Source organism: Argentina silus (genome assembly GCF_951799395.1).
Source record: "Argentina silus genome assembly, chromosome: 11".
NCBI classification, from domain to species: Eukaryota; Metazoa; Chordata; class Actinopteri; order Argentiniformes; family Argentinidae; genus Argentina; species Argentina silus.
Genome location: NC_139665.1, coordinates 12,764,743 through 12,770,935, shown reverse-complemented (window position 1 = coordinate 12,770,935; position 6,193 = coordinate 12,764,743).

The following is a 6,193-nucleotide window of genomic DNA, read 5'->3' as shown; positions in this document are numbered from 1 at the left end:
CCCTCTCTCCCTCCCCCTTTGTCTCTCCTGCCGAAACCAGCCTCACTCCAAAGATCTCCCCACACTGTGAAAAATGACTCAGGGCCTTAGTCAAGATAACTCCTAAAACTTGTATGATTTTGACAAAGAAAATGTAGTGTGTGTTTCTATCTTTACATTCATATTTATAGTATGGTACTTAATTTTGTTAACATGTTCAGAAAGAAATATTCAACATAGCCAGCTGCATAATCTCAATGTAATTTGAGTACATGTATCTACTGATAAATATGATGTTACATTTACTTACATTTATACGTTACCTAACTGAAACTGTCACGACCTGTACGAGTTCTGTCATAAAAAAACACATGAACATGAGCGCAGATGTAATACAGTTAGAATCAAATAAGAACCAACACCACAGGTTCATGGGTTAGTGAGATAACGCACCACAAAGAACAGAAATTCACACTTACCCACAATTCCCTAGCAAATACGCAAATGCGCTTCCTTCTGTTGCAAGGACATTGTGGGGAATTGTGAATTTCTGCTCTTTCTTTTGCATTATCTCACGACCTGCATTATCTCATCCCTGTACCTGGGATGTTGGTTCTTGTTTGATTATAACTGTATTACGTCTGAGCTTATATTCATGCTCGTGTTTTGTTAGGGTGCTTATTTCGGTTCTGTTGATATATTTTTCTGTGCTTCCCCTTGTTGCCAGTTTGGCAAACATTGGGCTAACTTTACAAACCAGTCACTAGGCTAATGTAATAAACCAGCCAGTGCACTGGGATAACTTGATGAACTTAGGGGCTAGCCTAGCGCTAGGCTAACATTATTAAATCAGCGGGGCTAGCTGGCTGCTGGTCCCAGGAGCCCAGCTGGCTTCAGTTAGCCTCTGTGTTCCTGAGCAGGAGTTGAACCTGGCAAGGCAGGTAGGGGGTGTAAATCCCTACTCCCCCCCCCCCCACACAAATGTACACTTCACATACACTTACAGTGCCCTGCGTAAGTAATGGGACAGTGCCCTGCGTAAGTAATGGGACAGCGCCCTGCATAAGCAACGGGACATTGCCCTGCCTAAGTAATAGGACAGTGAAGCATTTTTTGTTCTTTTGGTTCTATGGTCCAGAAGTTTGGATTTGAAGTCAAATTACTATGAGGTTAAAGTAGAGATTCTCAGCATTTATATTATGGTATTTGTGTACATATTGATTTCACCATTCAGATATTACAACACTTTTTATGCATAGTCCCCCTATTTTGGAATATTTTCAAAGACTTTGGTAAGTTCAACGTTTTGTTAACTCGTGAGCACCTGCTAATCATCTCATCTGAGTTAGCAGGCTAACACAAGAAGGTCTGCAGCTAGCCTGTGAGCTCACAATTTGTTGGAATTTAGTTTAAGGATAATTCCTCAGGTTATACTTCCACCCAACCTGCTACAGCTGTGGTGGAGGATGAGGTCCCCTCCGAGCCGGACATGTCCTTCATGGATGCAGTCTGCAGAACTTCCTCCGGCCTCACAGTTGATTCGATAATTGTATGAATGATTCTTAGACAAGTTTATGATATTAAAACAAACGACTGGTCTAGGTTGAGTGGCCTTTGAGTAATAGAGTTAATTGCAAAACATGTTACCATTGACCCCGGTCTCCCCAAAAACATAAAAAACAAGCTTACTAAAACAAGATTATATTTTGGGTTCTGATACGGTGAAACAGTTGAACTAAGGTCATGAAGCATTATATTCTTGAAGAATCAATAGCTATATATCATTAATTTAAAAGTCATAAATGGATGTACCAATCCCAGATTGCCCATTTAACCATGATGGGCAAAAAAGAAAGAAAAGCTAGACTGACTTTAGATCTACAGTACGTCCATGTCTAGGGAAAGTCATCCTCCTCTGAGATAAAGCTTCTATGACCCTCAGGATGAGCTGATCTTGAAGGGAGAGCAATTCTTCCCCCCTTCTCTTGAGATCCCTTCCCCCGATGGGACAACCGGCTAGGAGCTCTCTGGGATGTTCCGTCTACAATCTGAACATCAATGAGCGTGCACACCGAGAGGGAGAAGAGGAGGCCCTGACCCCATACCAGCCAACCACTCCCCTTCCCTGACCTCATTCCCTCTTCCCCGGGACAAGCTCTCATACCAAAAAAACACACGTAAACAACTTTTCGCCAAACCTCAAACAATATCCGGAAATAAAACGCACTCCTCTCAGGGGGAGTAGAGAGGCGAAATGTCATCTAATGTGCAGTGTTTTATAATAAAGCCTGACCCGCTGCATTAAATTACACGCTATCAAACAGAACGACGACTCAGACCCCATAAAAGAGCTGCTTTGAAACGTCCCATGGCACCACGTAGTCTGAGCTTCCTTAATCACACCGAGACTCACAGACAGGCCCGGGCCCTCTGTCTGCCTCAGTATCTCTGAGGGAAAACACTCTCTCTCACACACACACACACACACACACACACACACACACAGGCACCAACACAGCAGCAAACACACACAAACAGGCACCAAAACACTAGCAAACACACACACACAGACGCATGTATGCACGCACGCATGCACGCACGCACGCACGCACGCACGCACGCACATCACCCTCAAACAACCTATGAGCTTTTGACCAGGGCCACATGAGGCTCTGGTCAAAGTAGTGCACTGTATAGGTAATAGGCTGAGACATGAGCCTGTGACCTTTCACCTTTGCCCCTGGCAATATCGCTTTAGGTAAGATGATAAAGAGGGACATGTGTGTAAGATAAACCGGCGGCGGAGCGGTTCATTATCCTTGGAACTTCTCTCAGCAGCATCTCTTTCCTATTGCTCCACTTTTTCTCTCTGCCTCTCTTTGCTTTGGCCCTCTTTCGTCAAAACGAGGGTATTCTGAGGTTACACAATTCAGGAGCCCAGCGTGTGTGTGTGTGTGTGTGTGTGTGTGTGTGTGTGTGTGTGTGTGTGAATTCTGGAGGGAGCCAGCCAGGAGTGAAACCCAATGCCTTCATAACAGTGCATCCATAACGTACTCACAACTTACGTTTCCGTCTGTCAAAAGTTAAAAAAATAAAATAAAATTGAAAAAAAAGTACCCAATATAACCCTGACACACCTCCTCCCCCCACTCGACGTCCTCCCAAGGTTGGAGACATTAAGCCATTCTTCCCAATGGCTCTCTATAATAACACACAATGCTAGCAGATAAACACAGGCTGGTGAAAGGAGGTTCTCTCTGCATTGTAATATATGGCTTGGCTGGCGTAGAGAGAGAGGGGGGGTGGGGGAGGTGAGGGAAGGAGAGAGAGAGAGAGGGGGAGAGAAAGAGAGAGAGAGACACACAGAGAGAGAGAGATAGGGGGAGAGAAAGAGAGAGAGAGACAGAGAGAGAGAGAGAGAAAGAGGGGGGGGAGAGAAGGTGAGAGCTAGAGAGAGAGAGAGAGATAGAAAGGGAGAAAGGGAGAGAGAGAGAGAGAGAGAGAGAGAGAGAGAGAGAGAGAGAAAGGGAGAAAGGGAGAGAGAGAGAGAGAGAGAGCCTTGGCCGGGGGGTTGTATCGAGTGGCACAAGTCAGATACTTGGCAGGCAGCGAGAGGGTAATAATATACACATGGCTTGATGCTGCTGGAGCCTCAACACAGTAACCATAGACACATGCTGTGGCCTCCTGGGACTCATCAGCAGGACACAGCTGTGTGCCGGCCAGTAGAATTCAATTAGCACCACTTTGCTAGCCGTTAGCTGCTAGCCCAGCACCAATGCTACACTAGAGGTTATACCAGTACCATTCAGCTAGCTGCTAGCTAACCCAGTATCAATACTATAATAGACCAGCACCATTCAGATAGCCACACACCAATAATACACTATACGCTCACTGAACACTTTATTAGGAACACCTGTACACCTTCTCATGGTGGAGGTGGTGTAATGGTGTGGGGAATGTTTTCTTGACACACTTTGGGCCTGTTAATACCAATCAATCATCGCTTGAATGCCACAGCCTATTTGAGTGTTGTTGCTGACCATGTGCATCCCTTCATGGCCACAATTTACCCGTCTTTTAATGGCTACTTCCAGCATAATAATGCACCATGTCACAAAGCAAAAGTCGTCTCAAACTGGTTTCATGAACATGACAATGAGTTCAGTGTTCTTCAGTGGCCTTCCCAGTCACCGGATCTGAATCCAATAGAACACCTTTGGGATGTGGTAGAATGGGAGATTCACAGCTTGAAAGTGCACCTGAAAAATCTGCAGGAATTGCGTGATGCAATCATGTCAACATGGACCAGAATCTCAAAGGAATGTTTCCAACATCTTGTGGAATCAATGCCACGAAGAATTTAGGCTGTTTTGCAAGCAAAAGGAGGCCCTACCCAGTATTAGTATAGTGTTCCTAGTAAAGTGCTCAGTGAGTGTACATTCCCATATAAACTTTGTATCCGATCTGGTCAAATAAGACTGTTTTGGACAGAGATTTCGGTTTCTATTATTTCCTACTATTATATGTAGTTTTCTCCGTTTTTTTTTATAGCCCACAAACCACCATATATATATATATATTTTCTTATACAGAATTGAAGGTGTGTCACAAACATGTTGCTTGTGTCTGTGAGTATGTGAACCCGATACAGGACAGAAAAACACAACAAAAATATGCCTCTACTTTGGCAAACGGACTGCATCTGCGTTGGTCCCAAGGTTGCCACCAATCGTTTTGTCTGCTATGACAGTGGCCGTTACCAGCATTTCCTGGATACACTGCCCCGATCGCATCTCTCATAGGAATCCATAGAAAGGTCAGTAGTTGGCAGTATCTTGATGTACAGTATATCACTGGCTACAGTAGCAACATGTAGTTGGGTTCATCTACAGTACACTGACTACAACACTGGGCTCTTATTCTTTTACCTACTTATGCAAACTCCCAACACTTGAAATGTTCCCCTCACATACGGGAGCATGCATGCACATGCATATAGTTTCTTAAACTGTACCTTCTACTGTAACTCTCTGTCTTTCTCTGTGTCTGTCTGTGTCTCTCTCTCTCTGTGTCTCTCTCTGTGTCTCTCTCTCTCTCTTTGTCTCTCTGTCTCTCACACACAATGACAAGCCCATTACTTATCCATGGAGGCAAACATATCCAGCAAATTATGCCAATTAGGGAGCCAGTCAATAAATTAGTCAATGTCAAGGAGTGGAGCTGCTCTTGTTCAAATGGAACAAAGATGGTGGGAGGGGGAGGGGAGGGGGGGGGACTCTAGGGACGGGTCAAACTTTAACTTAGTCCCCCCCTGAGTTTCCCTTCCCCCCTACCTACCCCACACACTCCCACGTAATAGCATAAGGGCAATTCCATTTTATGGATGTTGGAAGTGATATTTGGACAAAAAATTGTCTCACAGAACTGACTTATCAAGCATGAATGGAAATGTTGATGTCTGTATTTGTAGAACCCTATAGGTGAAGTGTAGACGTTGAATTACAACGTTTGACGTTTTGAAGTAATGGAAGAAAAAATCTTGCGTTATGGACGTGAAGGAAATGGACAGGGATTTTTGGGAGTACGGACACATTTGTCTCAGGGTGAAATATTGATAGGCATTTTGAAAGGAAGGCTTGGCTACACACAAAGACAACAATGTTCATTTATACTTTACAGAGGAAAATTGAGCGTTATGGATTTGACATTCTCCGTTATGGATGTGTTGCTTTGCACAATTAGTGTTAATTAGTTACATATGTCTTGACCAAAATCCATCACAACACCAAATGCACCCCAAATGACCAACTAATCACAATTATCCTGTCTCTTCACTGCACAGGCTGTCATGGCCTGCTCTGGGCCCAATTATTTCCAACCACAATTGATTAGATATCCTTAAAAATTACCAAGATATGAACATATATTTGAAAACCTCAATTTTATGTTGTGAATGACTGAGCTGCACACTAAAACAACAACTAAAAAAATGTAGAAATCTAGAAAATATTTGGGCTTTCGTAATAACATTGGGAAGGAAAATTGACCGTTATGGATGTGAAAATAGACATTCTTCTGTACGTTGGAGGCACCCTCTACAGGTGTCCATCTCTCTCACAACCTTTCTTGCTGTAATCCTGACTTAGTAAAGACATACAACTTACTACTGATCACATCACATGTCTAGTCCTCTGTGGCTCAGTTGGTA